Here is a 24,516-nt window from a genome sequence, read left to right on the forward strand (position 1 = left end):
ATAGTGATAGTTGAAACCATTAATCAGAAAAAAAAGAAACCAATTAATCAGGAGATGATACTTCAAGTTCATTATCTTACTGGTGAGAATTTCCTGAAGTATTGAGCGACAACATCTTTGAGTCCTAACTAATTAAGCAAACAGTAAAACTTTATCTTTTTCCTATTTGTGTTATTATTTCACCATTCTTGAGGAGAAGGTTGTGAATAGCAATTCTTATGAGAAGAATGAATGTTCTGAGTTGGAAAATTCCTTTAAAAAGTATATTTGGATTTTGGATGATGTCACAGGAAAGTGGAAGAGAAAATTTAATCCTATAAATATTCATTCATTCATTCATTCATTCATTCATTTAACAATGAGTTATTGGCTGCCTACTATGTGTCAGTAATCATGAGTCTGGGAAATAAGCCACAAACAAGACATGCAAAATCACTATTTTCAAAATACTTACATTCTATAAGAGATTTAGTATATAAAAACAAGCAAATAAAGAAGATATTTTGTTAGTTATAAAAGCTCTTAAAATATAAAACAAGTAAAATAGGGGATCCCTGGGTGGCTCAGCGGTTTAGTGCCTGCCTTTGGCCCAGGGCGTGATCCTGGAGTCCCTGGATCGAGTCCCAGGTCAGGCTCCTGGCATGGAGCCTGCTTCTCCCTCCTCCTGTGTCTCTGCCTCTCTCTCTCTCTCTCTCTATGTCTATCATAAATAAATAAATAGATCTTTTAAAAAAATAAGTAAAATACAAAGTAGAGCATGTCTTAAGGAGTATTTTAGATTGGATGATGGGGCAAAGCCCCTTGAAGTGATAGGCAAATGATTAAATAATGAGAAGGAAAAAATATTGGGGGGTCTGGTGGAAAATATCCTAGGCATAGGGAATGTTTAGTGCACTGGCTCTCCATAACAACTCTCAATTTTGAGTATCATTTAGATTGAACCATAGAATATCTCTTGTTAGTACAGTCACCTATCCATTTCTCAGAAATCTTTGCTTAGTGTCAAAACCTCCAGCACGAATCTCATATCAATTTTGAGTGGTTTCAATATCTATATACATGACTCTTCCAACACTCTGGCCTCTAGAATATCTGACTTCTATTCATTCAGTAATCTTGTCATCAATGCTACCTCAACTCCTCTGGTCATATCAATAAGAAAACCCCTTAATAATCTCAGTTTCTAACACCACACTCTGACTACTACACCTCCTTTCTTCCCAGTTCACTCAAAGCACCCTGACTGCAATGATTTTCTTATCCCAGCAGGACCCACAATCCATGATTTTATCACTTGTTTCCTGTCTTTCATCCCTAACTCTTGTCCTCATCACTTTCCTTACTTGTCATATTTTGTACATGACTAAAATCACTCCACTATATAAAACTCCAGCTCTTTTGCTCCTTTCTTGCTTCATTCTCTTATTGACTAAATCCAGCCCTAGTTAAAATCAATCTCACCTATTATATGCCCACATCTATCTATCTAAACATGACTAGAAAATCAAATCACACCATACAATAATACTGAATGGTTTTGCTTCATGAACAGTATCTTGAAAAGAGCTGTAAAACCAGACCATTCACTCTCCTACGGTCCTAGATTACTGTTTTATACTTACTCTTCTCTCCTTAAACTGTGAACATTTCCTCCCCCATTCCATCCTTACTGAATAAACACCATGTAAGTGTTATTCTACAAAACCGCAATCTCCACTTGCACATAAGATTCTATCCCTCGAGCCCTGCTGGTATAACTTCAGTAAATCTCCCCTGTCTTCTTGTATCAACAGTTTCTTTCTACACTCATTGTCCATTTCTATCAATGAACAGACTTGCTGTAACTTCTCTTTTCCCAGATAAATTTCTTTAGAAGAATAAGCAAATAAGAAATAAGAAAATATTTTTTCTGGAAGAATAAATGGCAAGACTAACAAGCAATTTTTAAAATTTACAGAATTGATGAAACTGTGGTTGTATTAAAAGTATTAGAACATATTATAAAATTTATGTGGTGAAAATTTGCAAAATAATAGAAAACATTAAAACATCAATAACTGTGAAAAGTCACTGCTCAAAAAAAGTGGACAATTCACATGGTTAAGAAATTCAAAAGAAGATGTAGACATAGCTAGTAACATGAAAACATGTGGAAAAAATTTCTTCCCTTGGGCATCAAATTAAGGTGAATAGTTGCATTTTGTGTAGGAAGATAAATAACATATATATGGTCTAATAGAAAAAAGGGGAATATTTACTAATATTTAATAACATAAATGTTTTATAAAATATTTAATAATTTAAATATTTACTAATATTTAGTAACATAAAAGATGAGATACTATTCTTGCTTATATATAGTTAAATGAATGCATTGTAATTGTATGTGTATGCACAACATACACACACCTATATATCTGTATTTCTATCTATAAATGTAGTGTACCCACTATTGTGAAACATACAAGAAAGTATTCTCATACTAGTTGGGATATCAGCTGATAACTTTCTGAAGGTAACTTGGCAATATAAAGCAAAAGTCTAAAAAAAATGTGTTTTTTATGACAGCAAAAAATTAAAAATAATATAAATTCCCAACAATGGGAGATTAACAAATAATAATATATCCTTATGTTAGAATGTGATAGGGCAATTAAAAATCATAATCTTGAAGAATGTGTAAAGATATCTGACATTGCTCCAGGCACACTGCCATATCCTATAAAAGAGTATAAAATAAATGGTCTCATTTTCTCAAATATTCACTGTAATATGTACTATAAATAATATACCAAAAAAGTGGGATGCCTGGATGGCTGAGTGGTTGAGCATTCTTTGGCTCGGGGCATGATCCCCAGGTCCCACAGGAGGCTCCCTGCAGTGAGCCTGCTTCTCTCTCTACCTATGTCTCTGCTTCTCTTTCTGTGTCCTTCATGAATAAATAAATAAATTCTTTTTTTTTTAATTTATTTATTTATTTATGATAGTTCCAGAGAGAGAGAGAGGGAGGCAGAGACACAGGCAGAGGGAGAAGCAGGCTCCATGCACCGGGAGCCCGATGTGGGATTCGATCCCGGGTCTCCAGGATCGCGCCCTGGGCCAAAGGCAGGCGCCAAACCGCTGCGCCACCCAGGGATCCCAATAAATAAATTCTTAAAGTAATAATATTCCATAAAAGATAAGATAGCAAAGTATTAGGAGTAGCTATTCTGAGTTATGGAGTTATGGGTAAATGTAATTTTCTTCAGTATGTTCTACCTTTTTTATAGTAGTAAATTCAGTTAAGTTAAAAAGCAACAAATATTAAAAATGAAAATGAAAAGCAAAGAGGCTAGTTGGGATAAGGTTATCTTCTTTTCTTTTTTTTTTTTTTTTTTTTTTTTTTAGGGAGAATTGGTTAGAATCACTAGAGCCTCAGGATAGTCACATGATTTGCATGTCCCTTATACAGGAAAAATTAGTTTATTTCAGGGTCTTCACCACTACTACCACCACCATATTTGCAGATACTTAACTATGAAAACCACCGAGGGCAATGATATAGTGATGACAAGATTCTATATTGTGTATTCATTCTAAGCATGTATCTTGGGCAGTCAGAGAATATTTCTGAACTTCAATTTTAATTATAAAATAAATTAACTGACTTTTTCACAATGGGTTTGCCACCAGAACACAGGTGTCAAGAAAACCACCACTACACCAAAATGGGAAAGGAATAGACTCATATCAACATCATCACATAGACTGAACATGTAGATTCAGGCAAGTCTACCACTACTGGCCATCTGATCTACAAATGTGATGGGACAGACAAAACAACTATTGAAAAATTTGAGAAGGCTAATGAAATGAAAAAGGGGTCATTCAAGTATGCCTTAGTCTTGGATAAACTGAAAGTGAATATGAAAGTGGTACTGATATCTCCATGTAGAAATTCAAGACCAGCAATTATTATGTGACACTCATTGATGTCCCAGGACATAGGGACTTTATTAAAAAGATGATTACAGGCACACATCAGGCTGACTGTCCTGCCCTGACCGTTGCTGCTATTGTTGGTGAATTTGAAGCAGGTATCTCCAAGAATGGACAGACCCATAAGCATGCCCTTCTGGCTTACACACTTGGTGTGAAACGACTAATTTGTTAGTGTTAACAAAATGCAGTCCTCTGAGCCACCCTACAGCTAAAAGAGATACCAGGAAATCATTAAGGAAGTCAGCACCTACATTAAGAAAATTGGCTACAATCCCAACACAGTAGCATTTGTGCCATTTTCTGTTTAGAATGATGACAACACGTTGGAGCCAAGTGCTAATATACCTTGGTTCACCAATGGAAAGTCACCTGTAAAGATTACAATGCCAGTGGTACTACACTGCTGAAGCTCCAGATTGTATTTTGCCACCAACTCATCCAACTGACAAGCCCTTGCATCTACTCCTCCAGGACCTCTAAAAAATTCGTGGTACTGGTACAGACTCTGTGGTAGAGTGGAGACTGGTATTCTTAAACCTGGTATGATAGTCACCTTTGCTCCACTCATTGTTAAAATGCAGTAAAGTCTGTTGAAATGTGCCATCAAGCATTGAGTAAGGCTCTTCTGGAAACAATGTGGGCTTCAATATGAGGAATTTGTTTGTCAAAAATGTTCATCATGGCAATGTGACAATGACAGCAAAAATGACCCACCAATTGGGGGCCTCACAATGCCTGACTACAAGCTGTATTACAAAGCTTTTCTCATCAAGACAGTATGGTACTGGCACCAAAAACAGACACATAGATCAATGAAACAGAATAGAGAACCCACAAATGGACCCTTAATTCCATGGTCAACTCATCTTTGACAAAGCAGGAAAGAATATCCACTGGAAAAAAGACAGTCCCTTCAGTAAATGGTGTTGGAAAAATTGGACAGCCACATGCAGAAGAATGAAACTGGACCATTCTCTTACATTACAAGATAAACTCAAAATGGTTGAAAGATCTAAATGTGAGACAAGAATCCATCAAAATCCTAGAGGAGAACACAGGCAACACCCTTTTTGAACTTGGCCACAGCAACTGCTTGCAAGACACATCTATGAAGGCAAGGGAAATAAAAGCAAAAGTGAACTACTGGGATTTAATCAAGATAAAAAGCTTCTACACAGCAAAGGAAACAGTCAACAAAACTAAGAGACAACCTACAGATAGGAAGAAGATATTTGCAAGTGACATATCAGATAAAGGGCTAGTATCCAAGATCTAGAAAGAACTTATCAAACTCAACACCCAAGAAACAAACAATCCAGTCATGAAATGGGAAGAAGACACAAACAGACATTTCTCCAAAGAAGACTTACCTATACATAGCCAACAAACACATGAAAAAATGCTCCACATCACTTGCCATCAGAGAAATGCAAATCAAAATCACAATGAGATACCACCTTATACCAGTAAGAATGGCTAAAATTAACAAAACAGGAAACAGCAAATGTTGGCGAGGATGTGGAGAAAGGGGAAGCCTCATGCACTGTTGTGTGAATGTAAGCTCGTACAGCCACTCTGGAGGTACAGCCACAGTGTGGAGGTTCCTCAAGAAGTTAAAAATTGAACTACCTTATGATCCATCAATTGCACTACTGAGTATTTACCCCAAAGATACAGGTATGGTGAAATGATGGGACACCTGAACCCAATGTTTACTGCAGCAATGTCCACAATAGTCAAACTGTGGAAGGAGCCACAATGTGCTTCAGCAATGAATGGATAAAGAAGATTTGGTATATATATATATAAAATGGAATATTACTCAGCCATCAGAAAGGATGAATACCTACCATTTGCTTCAATATGGTTAGAACTGGAGGGTATTATGCTGAGTGAAATAAGTCAATCAGAGAAAGACAATCATCAAATGGTTTCACTCATATGTGGAATATAAGAAATAGTGAAAAGGACTGTAAAGGAAAGGAGAGAAACTGAGTGGGGAAAAATTTGAAAAACAAACCATGAGAAATTCCTAACTGAGAAATAAGCAGAAAGGGAAGAGGGTGGGGGGGGGGGGTTGGGGTAGCTAGGTGATGGGCACTAAGGAGGGCATTTTCTGGGATGAGCACTGGGTGTTAAACTATACGTTGGCAAACTGTCTTTAAATAAAATAGATTTTTTAAAAATGACCCACAAATGGTGGCAGCCGGCTTCACAGCTCAGGTGATTATCTTGAATCATCCAGGCCAAATCAGTGCTGGATATGCACCTGTGCTGGACTGTCACAGAGCTTACATTGCTTGCAAGTTTGCTAAGCTGACGGAGAAGATTGATCATTGTAACAGAAAGAAGCTGGAAGATAGTCCCAAGTTCTTGAAACCTGGTAAAATCTGCCATCATTGATATGATTCCTGGCAAGCGTGTGTATGTTGAGAACTTCTCTGACTATCCTCCTCTGGATTGCTTTGCTGTTTATGACATGAGACAGATGGTTGCTGTGGGTGTCATCAAAGCAGTGGACAAGAAGGAAGCTGGAGCTGGCAAAGTCACCAAGCCTGCCCAGAAAGCTCAGAAGGCTAAATGAATACTATCCCCAATACCTGCCACCCCAGTCTTTTTTTTTTTTTTTTTTAGCACTTTTAACAGAACTCTTTTCTAGTCTTTTTTTTATTTTTATTTTTTTTTTATTTTTTATTTTTTTTTTATTGGTGTTCAATTTACTAACATACAGAATAACACCCAGTGCCCATCACCCATTCACTCCCACCCCCCGCCCTCCTCCCCTTCTACCACCCCTAGTTCGTTTCCCAGAGTTAGCAGTCTTTACGTTCTGTCTCCCTTTCTGATATTTCCCACACATTTCTTCTCCCTTCCCTTATTTTCCCTTTCACTATTATTTATATTCCCCAAATGAATGAGAACATATAATGTTTGTCCTTCTCCGACTGACTTACTTCACTCAGCATAATACCCTCCAGTTCCATCCACGTTGAAGCAAATGGTGGGTATTTGTCATTTCTAATAGCTGAGTAATATTCCATTGTACACATAAACCACATCTTCTTTATCCATTCATCTTTCGTTGGTCTTAATCAGTGGTGGAAAAATGGTCTCAGAACAGTTTGAGTTAACCGGCCATTTAAGTTTAATAGTAAAAGACTGGTTAATGATAACGATGCATTGTAAAACCTTCAGAAGGAAAGGAGAAGGTTTTTGGGGGGAGGCAATTTTAAGTTATTAGTTTTTAAAATAAGTACTTTTTAATGGAAATGACTTGGGACGCCTGGGTGGCTCAGTGGTTGAGTGTCTGCCTTGGGCTCCTGGCATGATCCTGGGTTGGGGGAATCGAGTCCCACATTGGGCTCCCTGTGAGGAGCCTGCCTCCCTCTCTGTGTCTCTTATGAATAAATAAAAAAATATTTTTTAAAAAGATAATGACCAAAAATCTGTCACAGAATTTTGAGACCCATTGAAACAAAAGTTAAATGAGAAAAAAAAATGGATTGAATGAGATATCCTCTTAAGTATTTTAATTACTTATTTGATTCAGAAATACAGAGAATAAAGGGAAACATAGTATTATTATTTTTATAAATCAGATAGTATGCATCTAGAAGAAGATCAAAAGCACTTTACAGTTTAAAATGTAACATTTTGAAATGTAACATCTCAAATTTTTTGTCTTTGACTTTTGTGATGTCATTTTAAAATGTTAAGTAATAGTCTTAAAAATTATTGGGAACTCTTGGCAGCAGAGGTTAGAATTATAAACAATTCAATGTACCATGAGTTGTCTTATTTGGCATTAAAGAAAATAGCCGCAAATTGAAATCTATACTTGGATCTCATCCATTAATGCTAGCACCTAGATGTAGGATGAGAGACAAGCTTGATCCCATACAGTTATTATAATTAGATATTTTTCAAAACCTTATCACATAAAGGGTCCACTATTTGAAATATTTTAATTGTTTTACATATTTCAATATTTTTAGCAGGAGCTTCTAGCTTTTATAATGAAAAGAACTTGAACAGTCCTAAGGTCACTGTCGGACTCAAGTAAGAGAGTATCATTCTTAGGACAATGAATGTGCTACACACGTTGTAGCTCTGAAACAGTAAATTTAGGACAAGTTCAATTGCACTAAGGCATGGGCTAATAAACATAAGACAAAGCAGTCATTGTGAGCCAAGGCTCATCTATTATAAACATGTGATCACACAGGGCATAAAAGTCTTTGTTCTTGTGTTAGTGCACAGTGGTCAAGGGAAATTATATATTCTATAATTGCTAACCTGCTCATAAAAAAACAATCAGGGGTTTTATAAATATTAAAATATTTTTACAACTACAAAATAGAAATTGTGAAATAAAAAGATGTAGTTTCACTCCAAACACTGTTAAATTTTTTTAAATGATTATAAAATAATTGGAGTTTAAGAATCACAAATATAGATGACAGGATTTTGCAGATGTGCCCTATAAATTATCATTTCCTTATAAAAAGATCTTTGACTTACAAAACTCTTTAGAGAACATACAATCTTATTTGACCAATGTAACAACATCTTGTGATAGAACAGACACGTCTAATTTACTCATGAGGAGGCTACAGCTCCTCAAGACTCTTTCCTTTGCTGATATAGCCAGTTAAGTTGTGGGTATAGAACCATGGTCTTCTGAAACCTATTATATTGTTCTTTTCATTGAACTATAGTGTTTTGTACAAAATCCTTGTCCACCATAGACTGAAAATTAAGGAGGCCCGTTTTATATTTTATCATGGTTTCCTCTTGTGATGTCAAGTGACACCATGCTCCTCTCACTTAGCTCTGCCATGCCCAAGAACCACACCTTTTATTTTCCTCTCTCCTTTGGCTTTCTCTTGATATGAAAATTTTAAATGTTCAAGGCTTCCTAGGCTAAAAGAAACAGCCTAAATAAATAGCCTAAACTAGAATATAAGATGTTGAGGGTTGGGATTTTTGTCAATTTTGTTCACAATGTCCACTTTCTTTAAGGCTACCTGGAATAATGTCCAGCATAGAGGAGATACTTAGTAAACTTTTATTAAAATATAAAAATTCCCCCCAAAAAAATATAAAAATTCCCTTGGTCTGCCACACTTTAAAGCTGCTAACCTGGGGCACCCAGGTGGCTCAGTCAGCTATGCATCTGCTTTTGGTTCAGGTCATGATTCCAGAGTCTGGAATAGAGCCCTGCATCGAGCTCCCTGCTTTGCAGGGAACCTGCTTCTCTCTCTGCCTCTACACCCAACTCGTGCTTGCTCTGTCTCTCTAGTGTGCACATGCTCTATCTCTCTCTCTCTCTCAAATAAATAAATATTGGCTATATGACATATATATTTTTAAAAAAGCTCCTAACCTCTCATGAAATTTCCTCTCACTATTATGGTCAAATATCTTGAAACTTCAGTTCACTATATTGTAGCTTCAAACCCACCACTCTTCAGAAACAATTGGTAGGTAATCAATAATCTCCTAAAAATCAAAATGTAGTGGTATCTTTTTAGTGTTCATCCTATTAGAACTCTTGACAAGCTGAACACTCTTTCTTATAAATATTCATCTAGTCACTATTACTGCTATTTTATCTTAATTTTCTTTGTCCCTTTCAGTTTTCTTTCTCCTTTGCTGACATTGCTTCCTTTACCTAAATAAATAATAAAATTCTTTAATTATGACCTTGGCTTCTCTCCTCACTTTGCCAGTTCTCTCTGGCTACATATCTTTTACATCATGGTTTAAATTACCATAACTGTGCTACTAATATCCAAAACTATTTATGAGCCTCATCTCCTGACTGAGCAAAAAGATCACACAACCTATCTTCTTGAATGACCCACAGGACTGCAAACATAACATCCACAAAATAATCATTTTTTTCTTTATAATCCTCTTTCACCAAACTGAGTTTTCTTGAGTTTTCCCTCACTAGCATATTTCTTTTTTTCTGATTCTCAGCTGATGTCTGTGCTTTCTATTTCTTTGGGGGAAAAAAAGATGCAATCAAAAGAGAAGTCCTAAATATTGCCAATACCACATCCACCAACTCACTTTCATCTATATCCATAAACTACATATTTTCTTCTATTAATATGCATAAGCTGTCCTACTCTTATGTAGAGCTAATCCCGCCTTTTGCACTTGGAACCTATCCACAGCTTTTTAGCCACTCAAAGACAGTACTCCAAAATCTGTCCTCCCTTTGCCTCCCTGATTTTTCCTCTCTACCAAAAGATTCCCAGTATCATGCGAAATTGATGTTTAAAATTTTTCCACCTTAAAAATGACAACAAACTCTTGATCCACATCTCCATCCAACCACTGCTCCATTTCTATGCTTTCATTTACAGCAAGATTGAAAAGAGGTGTAAATACTATCTGGCATTCTCCTCTCATTCTCTTGAACTAGTTCAATTAGACTTATAGTCTTGCCTCCTAGGCAATAGCTCTTGTCATGTCCCAATGACTGCTGCATCACCAAAATAATGGTCAATCCGCAAATCTCTTTCAAAGAAACTAGTAGGAGTATTTGACACAATACTGTCCTTCTCCAGACAGTTTTAAGACTTCCCCAACCCATTATATAAAAGAGTGAACATCTTGTCCAGAAACCCCAGACTTCAGTACCTCTTTTTCCCCATACTTCTTCTCCTCCTTAGCCAGCTTTACTGAAGCTCTTTACAGTACTTATCACTACCTGGCATATAGTTATTTTTTTTTGTGAAATATTGGCTATATGACATCAAGGACTTGTATTTTGATGAGTCTCTAGCCCATATTAAGCACTCACTAAATATCATTCATACAATTGGTTTTTACTACTTGTACAATTATACAAATTAATAAATTTATTTCAGATCCTCCTAATTTTCACCTGCACTATTTCATGTGACAACTGAAAGGATATTTTTATCTCAGTTTTCTTCCCTTTAAATCCATTTTTTTATGTTATCATCATTCCAAAGAACAAATCAAATTATATAGTAAATAAATCTACAATGAAAACATGTTAAGAAGAAGAAATAATCAACATAATATCTTACATAACTGATAAAAGTTCAGGAAAATTCATATTTTACTGAACATTTGCATTAGCCAATTAATGTGTCTTTTAATTTCTATTAAAATGTAGTTATTAGCAATACTTCATAGCACTCAAGTTCAGGTTATTAACAAAAAACTTACTAAACTGAACTTATGTTCTATATCCTATCCACCCGAAGAAAGCCTTATTTCCTTCATTTGAAAGATATCTCAAGTAGTATTAACAATATTTGCAAATACATGTATAAAGGACTAATATAATTATCAAAAGAAGTATTTTTTTCAGTAAAAGTATCACTGAGTTGTGGTAGATTTAATTGAAAGGTGGACAATGGAGATATAGGCTATCTACTTTAAATATACTGTATATCTATTTTGCTATAATACCTGGCCCACTGTGTGAAATCAATAAACATTAATTTATGTTAATGTACCTTAAGTCTTTAAAAAAGGACAACTCTATACAATCATCATATAGCTTATTTCCTAAACCATACTTACAAAATGGAATACAATCCAGAGAAATTAAATGAAGTATTGGTGCTCTTTAGTTAGCACTAACAAATAAGAACACCAAGTTAATCATTCATGTAATAACTGAAATAATGAAATAATTCATTAATATCAAAAACGTTATGGTATAAGACCAAGTATAAGAACCTAAGAAGTGTTCTGTGTTCAGGCTTAACACATTGTAATTTTAACTTGGCAAGAAAAGATAGATTAAAAATACACATTGTGTCTATAATTTTAAACTATTGTTTACCAGAAAAGCATTTTATTTTCTGCTAAATTGTTTCTTAGATTGATTCCTCTGACTTTATCCCATTCTTTTTTCTTACACTTGGTGATTTCCAATTAGACTTGTAGATAGATGAATAGTTCGTTAAATCAGTAATGAAATATTTGTAATAGGGATGCCTGGGTGGCTCAGCCGTTGAGCATCTGCCTTCAGCTCAGGGTATGATCCCAGGGTCTGGGGATCAAGTCCCGCATCATTGGGCTCCCTGAGAGGAGCCTGCCTCTCCCTCTGCTTATATCTCTGCCTCTTCCTATGTGTCTCTCATGGATAAATAAATTAAATCTTTAAAAAGAGAGATGAATATTTGTAATAAAACATCTAATAATGGTAATAAAACATCCTAATTATTAGACATCAATATATTTAATGTCTTTTTTGTGATTAAACAGTGAAAATAAAAGCCAAAGTTCTATTTAAAGTTTTCATTTTGTATTGTGTTTTAAAATATCTTGAGTACAACAGCAACATTTATAAGTGAGCACAATAATTTTCAACTATTCCAATATGAAAATAAATATCTTAAGAATAGAGTACTATATGCATGCATAACCAGTCTTTAGAAATTGTATATTATTAAAGAACATTTTGGGGACAGTGTCACATAATTTGTCTGGGTTTAAAATCCCATCTGACACTCACTAGCTGTGAGAATTTTGTAAACTACTATGCTTTGGGCTCTTCAGCTTCTTCATCTGAAAAGTAAGAATATTACCTACTTCATCAGTTTGTTGCAGAGATTAAATGATGTATATTTCTTACATAAACCTTGGAGTTACTTTTCATTCTACATTCTTCTTCAACCCTTCAGTATGCAGTCCCAGTCCTTCTTTCCAATGTCTCTTCACCTAATAATCAATACTAATAAACCCATCCTCTCCCCAGGTGCTTACATCATAGTCCACCTTTACTCCCCAGTAGATTTTCTTTCATCCAGTATTAACTCCTCAAAAAGTACTACAAACCACTACCAAACCATACATTCCCCTGTTCTCTTCAAATGTCTGTAATGACTCCCACTGCTTACAGAATGAAGTACAAATTCCTGAGTTTGTATTTTATGGCATCCACAATCTGGGTGTCCTGCCTACACAGCTTAAAGCCTAATATTCTCCTTCATGAATACTCCATGTCACTCAACTAGTGCTACTCATTTTCTAGAAGGAAGTAATGCAAATTCAACCTCCTTTATCAAAACACTGCTCCATTGCCTGCAATGGACTCACCCTTCTCTGTATTACAGTTTTCTATTAAGGAACATTTCTTTAACAGCAAATCAGAGTCAAGTCCATTAACACTTCTTATGACTTATTTTTCTTACAATTTTTTATATTGTTATGCATGCTGTCATTTTACAGCAATAACCTCCTGACTGGACTAGTTCTTCTTTTGCCCTTCAAAATACCCTAATTCACTATATTGGAAATACCCAATAAGCAATTTTTTCAATTAGTAAATTAATTCTCCTGTTAAAAAGCATAAAATCTTGTTTCCTTAATCAGAATATAAATTCCTTAAGGAAAGAGATTTGGCTGTATTCTCTCATGTTCTAGAGTTCAATAGAGTGGGTTGAATAAGATAGGTGTTCAATTATTTGTGTTTTTTTTACTCAAGTATAATCACATCCCACTAATGTTACATATGTATTATGCCTCCATGCAAGAGTCTTCACACACAATCATCTCCCTTCAGTAAATCTATGAATCTATCATTAGAGATTTCTCTGTCTGTCCTTAAAAACTGGGATACCCCAGAGATTCTTTCCACTTCTTCCTACATTCACCCTCAATGGCTTTAACAACCAATTTTATTCCATGAACTTCCAAGTCTCTCTTTTCCACTTAGTACCTTTATTTTAAGTCCTATCCTATGTTTCTTTTTAACATTTTCTTGAAAGGATTTTGTACAAAAATATTAATGGGAGTTTCTTTTGTCACTTCTGGCCTCCTCTACAGGGTTTCACGTTACCATGCCTGTTTCTCAAGTGGAAACCTTAATAGCTAACTTCGCTTCTTTCTCTACCTCACTCATCATAAATAACAAGTCACCAATTTCCAGCTCTTCCACTCTAAGTATCTCCAGAATGTGACGCATCTCAACTCTCACTTCATCCATATGTTCTTCTTTGGCATTCTTTTACTTCTTTTCCAAACATTAATTACAAAAACTTTTTTTTAATTTATTTATTAATTCATGAGAGACAGAGAGAGAGAAAGAGACAGAGAGAGAGAGAGAGAGAGAGGCAGAGACATAGGCAGAGGGAGAAGCAGGCTCCATGCAGGGAGCCTGATCTGGGACTCAACCCTGGGACTCTAGGATCATGCCCTGGGCCAAAGGGAGGCGCTAAACTGCTGAGCCACTCAGGAATCCCCTAATTCCAAAAACTTAATCCATATTATCCCATTTAACCTTTACACCAATCATTTAGATTAACACCATTTTCTAGATGAAATTGATGCAAAAAATGTCAGTAAAGTGATAACATAGCTTGTAAGTGGCAGAGCTGGCATCTTTCACTATGCAACAATCTCCTGTCTCTGTGTCACTCCTTCTAATTTTTTTTTTCAAATACTGCTTTGTCCCTCATTGCCCACACATAGCAATTCAAACTTATTAGTATTTCAAAGAAAGTTCTTGAAAGTCTATAGGAAGTGTAATTGTCTTAGCTTACCTCATGACACTCCTTACTCTATACCATGTGTTCCTGATGAACTGAACAGAATAAAATTTAGGAGATGCTAGGGCCTTTCTCAATCCCATCATTTTGTTCATGCCTTAACTGCTTAGAAAACTGCCCCAATTCTTTCCCCCTGCTCAAAGGAGACACAAAGCTTTTTTTCTTCCATGAAGCTGTTCCTCCCTCTGTCATTAGATTGCAGAATAACCTTGTTCTGCTCTTTGAATTTCTGTAACACTGTATTTATATATCTACACATTCTCTACTATAAGTTAACAGATTTTAGTTGTTGGCTAATCTATTTTCCTTCCTAAGTAATAATACCCTCCACAGTAGGAGATCATATCACTTTCTTATTCAATTCTATTAGTTGCATATCTACTATATGATAATGCTTAACTCAGTCCCTGGCTCATAGTAGATATTCAATATATAAGTATGCAGAAAATTATCAGAGTACCAGATTATGAAGCAGATATTCAAGAAAAGGGTAATTTTTATCAGATAGCCTTCAGGATCAAGGAGATTTATAAGAGAACTAACACAAGAGCCTGAAAGGTCTCCAGGGAGAGAAGGCAAAGAAAATGAAAGAAAATGAGATACAGAAATGAAGGAAGAGTTCAAAAGCAGCAAAGACAAACTTTTCTCCCTTGAAAATTTTGTCATTTCTGAAATGTTAAATAATAAAATGCAAGTTGATTTGGATAGAATTCTCTGCAACAAAGATAAACCATTTTCCTTTCCTTCTTTGTGTAAACTCTTGGTTCAGCTATTGACCGATGGAGCTATTATGGTGAAATACCACTCTACTAAATGCTTTCAGTTTTAGCCCATTTAAGCTATTGTAGAACTCAACTTGGCAGTCACCTTGCTACACAGTGAAAGAACAGGATAAATGAAACTTCCCTGAAGTTCTTTTTATCTTCAAACAGTAGGAGAACATTATTGGCTCCCTCCAGTTGTGGCTAGGTTACACGGGTTATATTTTAAACATTTTAGGCCAAACTCCCACTGTAATGTGATATTATTGGTCCAGTTTGTCTAACTTGAGAGAAACCCCTATTATTATAAGTAGAAGTAGTTTTCATTCATTTTTTGAGAGTATACATAAAACCCTTGGAAAGGTCAGAAATCTCGATTTTTTTCCCCTTTTGAGTAAATGGAAAAACAAGAAATTCAATCTCTCAAAGTAAATTTTAAAAATGTAACAAAGTTGAAATGTGTTTAATTAGTAATCATAATATATTACAAATTCATTGCTAGAATTTTTAATTTTCCATATAAATTCAATCAATCTAATAATATTTATAAACATGACATGAAAGATAAGTAAAAACGAGATTATACTTGTAATCAAGGAAAATAAGTCTGAAGTAAAATCAATTCATCTACATCTTTGCTTCTCTGAGAGTTGACATTTACTATTTATTACGTTGAACAATTTACTTCACTCAATGTCACATTTCCTCATATCTAAAATGAAAATAATATGCAAATGCACTGGCTGTTTCAAGTATTCAGCTGATATAAAATTTGGCACATATAAGTGATCAATATATGTCATTTGAAATGAAATTTAAACACAGTAAAGGGATCAAATTCAGTCTCTCATTGAGAGGATTGCTCAATAGCCTTTAATTAAAGCTAAGTGGTCAGATTATTTCTAACTAGATTCATTGTTTCAGTTCATCATTCTTATAATCTTTTTGTGGTAAAGTATTTGATATTTTATAGAGCACGTAGAGGGAGAAAGGATGGGCCATAAAAAAGGGGATCTTGTTCATTAGCGTCTTTCTTTGAGTCACATGTGGAAAAATAAAAAATGGGGATTACAGTTTATTTATTTAATTTATAAGTTTAACTGAGTCAAAATTCAAAATTATTGAAGCTGATTTAAAGTGGAGTAGACAGGGCAGCCCGGGTGGCTCAGCAGTTTAGTGCAGTCTTCATCCCAGGGCCTGATCCTGGAGACCCAGGATTGAGTCCCACGTCGGGCTCCCTGCATGGGACCTGCTTCTCCCTCTGCCTGTGTCTCTGCCTCTCTGTCTCTGTCTCTCCTGAATAAATAAATAAAATCTTTTTTAAAAAAATAAAAATAAAGTGGAGTAGACAAATAGTTGTAAGGATATACTCCATAAAATTAGAAATATTGCTGAAATTTTAGAAATATTCTAGAAATTTTGTTTATTTGTTTGCCTGATTGTTTGTGTGAGATATTATTTGAGCATGTGTGTGATATTTTACTGAAAGGACTTCAACTGACATTCAACAAGTGACTTCAATATTTATTAACCATTGATTATGTATACACATGCTGGGAACTAAGTGCAAAAAGATAAATATAATTTTGTCCCCAGGAATGCACTGAGTGATAGAAAAGATCGGCATATAATTTAAAAATTGCAAGATTCATGTATGAGACTCACTTGTGAGCTATAAAATTCACACTTACAGGGAGAGGTGGTACACTTAGTCCATCCCACTGGGAATGGGCAGATACGGTAACTGAATTAATTTTTTAGGATGAATAAAAACCGGCCAAGTGAAATAATTTGAGAGGATATTCCAGGCAGTGAGAAATGGCCTGTGTGTGGGAGGGATGGGGAGAAGCATTCAGAGTTATTTGAGTGCTAAAGACAGGGCTGAAGAGGTAGGCAGGGCTGAGTCCTAGATTGTCCTTCATTCCTTACTAATGTGATTAACATTTGCCTAATGTGCAGCGAAGAGGCATTGAACTATTTTATGTAAGGAAGCTAACACATTACATGTGTATGCCATAGATCATTTTGACTGAGGTAGAAGACGAAAAATACTGCAAGCATGAAGAGCAACTAAAGAGCTATTATAATTTCCAGATGAAAGGTGATGGAGAACTAAACTAGGACAAAAAGAAAAAAAAGAGAAGAATGATAGCAAAGACTCAAAAGTAGGTGGGTAAATCCACATTATGTAATGATGGTCACTATTTTACTTCTATGGGCATGTGATGTGCTAAGATGACACAACTGCAGCTCAAATGTAATATAATTACATTTATTTATAATGTATTTTATTACAAGGTTAGGTTATCCCCTTTATCAATCATCATTCTCAGAATCATCATTCTATCATTCTCAGGTTCGTATTTATGTACGTTCTTATAAATTCATTTATCCTTATGAACTTTAGAATCCATTATGTTGTCTAGTTCACAAAATTTATATTGATTTTTTTAGAGAAATTGATTAAATTTATTAACATGAAAAGCACAGGTTTCTTTGTATCATAAGTCTTCCTATCCAAAACTAAAAGGCAGCATGTTTCTCTGTCTATGCATCCAACTCTTCCTTTCTAACGCTCAATAGTGTAGTATGTTTTCTTCATATGGATCTCAGATTTACTGATAAGTTTATGTAAAGATAGCTTTTCTTTTGTGTTACTATCAATGAGGTCTATTTACCCATTACGTCTTCTTTAAAACTACTTTTATAATAGTAAATAGGATTATAAAATAGACACCCTTATACTAAACATCAACCTTGGCTTATTCTAGCATTTGACTGTAGTTGCTTCAGATTTTTCCTTAAAGAAATCAAACATTACAGATGTGATTGGTGCCTCTGTTTACCTTTCTAGAGCTCTCTTCGAGTTGAGATGTTATATAAAATTCAGGATTCCTTGTTAAACTTGAATTTTAGATAAACAATGACTCAGTTTTTAATATATCTCATGCACTAAGCAATTCTAATGTGTTTTTATTTACTAAATCTGACAACTTTACCTCTTAAGGCAGAGAAATATCCCAAATTTGTTTATCATTCTTAACATTTCCAAATTCTACTACTATACATTATGTGGTCTTAAACATTTCATAGTGTTGTTTTGCACATCCTCAAAACTTATGTAAATAGTTCAAATATGTTGTTTCCATTGGCTCAAACCAAGGATTGTTGCCTTTTCTCTTTGACATATTCCAACTATCTGAACAATGTTTGCGTTGAGTTGGCTGTATCTGAGACAATGTAATAGCATATCCTTTGTTAGTATTTTCTTGTACCCTGGATGGGTATTTGTTGCATTTGACAATGCTTCATCTTTAACTGTGATTCAAGAGGACAAATATCCCTAGTTTTGTCAAAAACATGGTTTGTTTGTTTATTTTGCAATTCTTGTTTTAGTCATTTCAGAGTAGAGAAAGGGAAAGAAATGTCTTTGTTTCTCCTTACAACTGGAATTCCCTTGTGCCCTTGAAAGTAATTGATGACTGAAGTAGCATTCTAAACTAATGGAATCAGAATCTTCCAAGGTCAGTCTAAAAGTGTAAGCTGTGTAAGTTGACAAACTCTAGAGGTTATTCTTCTGTGGAAGACCTATTGTCTTAGCTAAGCTTACAGTTTGTCAATTTACACAGCTTACACTTTTAGACTGACCTTTGAAGATTTGGGATCCAGTCCCACATCAGGCTCCCCATAGGGAGCGTGCTACTCCCTCTGCCTGTGTCTCTGCCTCTCTCTCTGTGTCTCTCCTGAATAAATAAATAAAATATCTAAAAAATAAAATAAAATATTCTACTTTATTTTCTTTGTGTGAAACGAATGTACATTTTTAAGCATGTTATTGTACATTTTTTTAAGATTCTTGCTATTTCTAAATATAGTATTAAACTGACTTCCATAAAAGCTACTGGTTTTAATCTCTTAATGTATATAAATGGCTTTAATTATTTAACTAGAAGTTAACTCAGATTTTCTAGGAAGGTTGAGTTTGAGTCCTGTTGGATTCCTCGATGTTGGAATATGTCAGCCTGTGAAAGTGAATAAAGTATCCTTTGAAACTTTCAACAATCTCTTGATGATTTAAATATAGTCAATCTACAATACTTATCCAACCTTTCTTTGCAGTGTAATCTTTTACTTTACTACAAAATTTTATGATCTAGTAAAATGATTGCTTTCTTGTTTCTCAATTATACTTCATGCTTTCCCTGCTGCATTATTTTGCTCATACTCTTGAACTGAAATAGATATCCCGACCTTAGTTGATAAATTATACCTCTCTTTTTTTTCTTAAAAAGTAATTCTTTTTTTTTAAATAATAATATACCTGTCTTTTTAAGAAACATTTTCAAAATCAATTTCTCCTCTTCCTTCGAGGTCTCCCAACCCAAATATTAGTCCTTCATTTCTGAAACCCTAAGGGCTATTCATTTGTATACTTCTTGACATGCTTATTATTATATGATAATAATTTGCATGCTTGATTTTTCCCATAGTAATAAATCATAATTGATAACAGAATTATACTATGTGATAATTATTTAGCATCTACTAAATGCTGGCAATGGATTAAGGTTATTATTTGCTTTAACACTTAAGTATATACAGTATGTAAAATTATTTTCTATTTTCTTAATGTGAAAGTTTGGGCAGAAGGAAGGTTAGTAATTCTTCGAAAATCACACAACTAGTAAAGAGCAGTATCTGAACATGTCTCACTGCAGAGGCAGCATTCTTAACCACAACGCCCTGCAGTGCTGCAGGTGATTTACTGCCTTTTCAGGGTCTTGCTCAGAAACTTTCACATGTTAAACCATAGGATATTTATTCCATTGTATCTCATCATGTAACCCCTACCATCCATTTGATCATATTTAGGCTGCTTTTATATAATTATAAATGTGGGAATCTCAAGTCAACATTTTTTAATGTTTCTGCTTCCTCATTATACTTCAGAATTCTAATTAGAATATGTTCCCAGCTAGAGAACATGGCCTAATCACTAGTTCTTATGCCTCCCCCCTCTCTTTTAGTGGACACCAATTGTTTTGTAGATCCGAATTGACAGCCATTACATAAAACAGCCAGAAGATGATTAGCCTGGAAAGCTGAATTTTGTCAAGTTAATTACCAGTGGTACACATTGACTTTGATTCATGAATATGGCTTTTAGCAGAACTCTTAAAGTGAGATGTTAATCAGTCAACACTAATTTTTTACAGTTTAATGGAAATGTCAAAAGGAGGGTCGCAGGGAAAGCCCAGGCAAGACAGACCCTGGTGTGCACTGAGAGAATCACCAAATATAAAAGAAGCATTCATTTTAAATAAATGTTTTCAAGTTACTTGATCATGAAATGAACACTCCTCTAACTGCTCTAGCTGCAATCAAATCAATCATCAGTGCTCTTGACAAAGACAGAGATCAAATGATAGATTGTGCTCTGTTTTTCAGGTTCAAACTTTCCAAAATAAATGGAACTGTGTGGTACTAAAACTGAATGCAAAAAGGCAGAAAAAGAAAATAAAATGTAGCTTTGTAAAATATAGAATATTTAAAATTTATTGTACACTTTGTGATCAAATTGAAAATATTCCACAATCTCTTCCTAGTTCAATATTGAACAAATACTATTAGGGATAAAGACTTCCTCATAGTCAACCTAAGTCATTCATGCTGCTTTTTAAACTTATTGGCTTTCTCATGGTGATAAAAATTATCTCATGGTGATAAAAATCTTTTGGGCTTTTCCTCTTGGAAGAAAAAGATCTTACCTGAACACTTTTGAAAATGATAGCATGATAAGAAAATACACATCTTGTGTTTTGCTACCAAATTTTGTCACTAAATATATTTCAATTTCTGGAAAAATCTAACTTTTATGGCATATAAGAATTCCAAGTTTTGAAGGTATATTTTAGCTTTCATTTTTAAGCTATTTTTTTTATGACCAAGAGAAAATAACACTGGAAAATAGATAGAGCCTTGAGTTTAGAAACTCTGTTACCAGGCAACACTGAATTTCAAGAACACTATTATTTTGTATTTCAAAAAGTGCAAATCAAGTATGTCCTCAGCCACAAAATATTATGACCAAATTCATCTACTTACAATATTCATAAATACACCCCTAGTCTACCTGTCTCCACTCAAAGCCCAAGTTCATACCTAGAAACTACATCTCTTTTATAAACAGAATGAAAGAATTGTTCCCAATTTCTCTATAGGTTACCACATCCATGACTAGAATAAATGTCCTAGTAAAAATATTCTTTCTATCTAGTGAAAATATACAACAACTCAATGAGCAGAGAATTATACAAAATGCCTGCCTCATTTATTAATATCATGTAGGTCAAAATTAGCATTTTGATATTTAAGAAAACTATCAAATGCTACTGAATTAGGAGTTTTACATCAGTGAAATCATTTGAAAGAAAGGATTCTTATGAAATTAACTCTTGTCAGCTTATCCAAACATTTGAACAAAAAAAAATTGTAGGCAAATCATTAACACTTCAGTGATTTTCTTTGCCTATTCCTCAATAGAGGCAATAATAGGATTTGTGAGAAAATATGGATTTCAATCTTCTTTTGCAATAAAGATCATCACAGTCAGTGGTTTTTCTGTGTTCCCCTTTATATTAGAGAAGAAAATAACTACAATGAAATGCAGTTTTCCTGGTAGATGATAAGCATGGTCTACAAAACTGTAACATCTTGGACTCCATTTTTGAAATTTGAGAATTTGGATAACAAATCAGTAAAGTGTATTTGATGCAATTTCATATGTCACTATAATAGATTGAAATACTATGTTACCATTCTATTTTAAACTTAGGGGCAGAAATTTTTCTCCTGAGATCATACATATCCATTAATCATTGATGTTTTCATTATTTCCCCAATCAAGTTATATTTATAAAATTTAACTGGATATTTTCAGATAACCATAAAGTTGACATAACATTTCATAATGCGATCTTATCATAAACTACACATACTGAATACGCTCAGGGAAAATAATTGCCTCAAGTTAGCATGATAGGCTAAAAATTTCTTTAACCCTTTCATATGGTAAGGCAAATAATTTAATGAGCAATTTTCCTAGTTTCCTTCATTTGCCATTTAAAATTTTCTATTTTATAGTATAATTGTTTTTAATAATTGGTTTAACAAATATTTGCAGAGCTGTCTCTGCAACAGAAATATAATGATTTCCAAAACCAAATGCCTCTTCCCCAAGAGTACATAGTTTAGTGGAATATTATGAAGCAATACATGCATGGTAGGTATTCATTCTGTTCATTTATTAGAATTAGACAATCAAAATCACTAATAATCCCTCCACTGAGAGACTTGAGAATTTTAGCTGTCCATCCTCCATAGGAAAAGAAGTCAGATGAGAAGACGGGTTTGGGTTGACTCTAAACACCCACAAAATTTGACAAACCAAAAATTTTACTATTGAGATAAATAATTAACTTAGGAAAATAGAAATTCAATTCTATAATTATATCATACTTAGGAAAAAAAATGAGAAAAAATTACATATAAAACCAAGCAAATTATGTAAAGGCCTAAGCTATACTCAGAAGAAAATTATTTTACATAGTAAGGACTGAAAATAAGCAGACTTCATGCCCAGGGTGGATACTGACATGGGGCTTGATCTTATGACGCTGAGATCATGACCTGAGCCAAAATCAAGAGTTGGATGTTTAACTAACTGAGCCACCCGTTGTCCGTAACTTATTTATTTATTTATTTATTTTTAAATGTATTATTATTATTTTTTAGAGAGAGAGAAAGAGAGAGGGAGAGAGACTCTTGTAATTTTTAAACAATTTCTCAATGGCCTAATACAGGTAGGATTTTGTTTACATGCATGGACATTTAAAAAAAAAACAGGTTTTCCTTGAAGCTAGGGGTGAATGCGTGGTCTAGTTCAACTTATTGGATATTAGCATAAGTCTCTTAGTAGTACTACTGGGAAAGCTCTATAAGAGTTTTGTTGTTGTTGTTGTTTACAGAGCTTGCTATGTTGGTTGGCTTGTCCCTTTAGTCTTCTGCTTTTTCATTGTTCCTGCCTGGAATGTGGCCATATGTCCAAAGAATTAGCAGTCATCTTGAGCATGAGGAGAAACCACACACTAAGGATATAGTAGCAGGAAGGAGAAAAGAGCAGAGATAGCTAAGGATATCCTGGAGTTGGTACATAGATCTAAATTATCTCTAGACTTACTGTTTCATGAAAAAAAATAAAGCCTTTGCTTTACTTAGGCCAACTTTCACCAGATTTTTTTCTTGCAACCCAAATTAATCTTAACTGAAAATGTGGGTATAGTAGATGTCCGTCTCCCAACCTCAGATCTCCTTTACTGATCAGTCCACACATTCCTCAGCTACTCTCCTCTGAAATACTGTCCTGGATTAAGAGCTGTTTAGGGATAAAGCAGTACGAAATCCTGGCTTTTCTTGCCTAAAGGTGGGATACTTCCGTGGAGTCACACTCCACAGTTGCTATTGGAAGTAATGAAGGCTAGATTCCAATATTCCTCACCCTCATTCTATTTGGATTCCCTCACTTTCTTTCTAGATTTTTCTAGCATATACTTTATTGAGCAATCATTTTTTCCTAGAAAATTCTATGTGATTCAGTGGGTATTTTAAAATCATTTTTAAAAGAATACCTAGCTGTATTATACTATAAAAAAAAGGATATAGCATACATAATTTTTGCTTCTTATAATTTTTTTATAATTGATTTATTTATTTTAAGAGACAGGAGGAGCAGAAGGTGAGAGAGAGAGAGAGAAAGAGAGAGAAAATCTTAAGCAGACTCCATGACCAGGATGGATCCTGACATGGGACTGGATCTCATGACCTTGAGACAATGACCTGAGCCAAAATCAAGAGTCAGATGTTTAACTGAGCCACCCAGTTGCCTATAACTTATTTATTTATTTTTAAATTTATTATTAGTATTTATTTTACAGAGAGAGAAAAAGAGGGAGAGAGACTTCTTGTAATTTTTAAATAATTTCTCAATGGCCTAATACAGGAAGGATTTTGTTTACATGAATGGACATTTGAAAAAAAAAAAAAAAGGTTTTTTTCCTCTAAGCTACCAAGTTTGATATATAAGTTAATCTTATTAGTTACATCACTTAAATCCAGTATACTCAAACTTATTTATAATTTGAATTCCGTTGTATTTATACCAGTTTTTC

At 34.4% G+C, this 24,516-nt stretch overlaps 1 protein-coding gene and 1 pseudogene across 3 annotated transcripts in view; one reads left to right on the forward strand and one right to left on the reverse strand.

The window, feature by feature from the left end:
* LOC144297738 (elongation factor 1-alpha 1-like) overlaps window positions 1–6,565 on the forward strand; it is a 70,826-nt pseudogene extending 64,261 nt beyond the window's left edge.
* CNTN1 (contactin 1) overlaps window positions 1–24,516 on the reverse strand; it is a 349,722-nt gene that overhangs the window by 292,548 nt on the left and 32,658 nt on the right. The gene's annotated exons all lie outside the window — the stretch shown is intronic.

The sequence above is a fragment of the Canis aureus genome, chromosome 25 (genome assembly GCF_053574225.1).
Source record: "Canis aureus isolate CA01 chromosome 25, VMU_Caureus_v.1.0, whole genome shotgun sequence".
In the NCBI taxonomy this organism is placed as follows: Eukaryota; Metazoa; Chordata; class Mammalia; order Carnivora; family Canidae; genus Canis; species Canis aureus.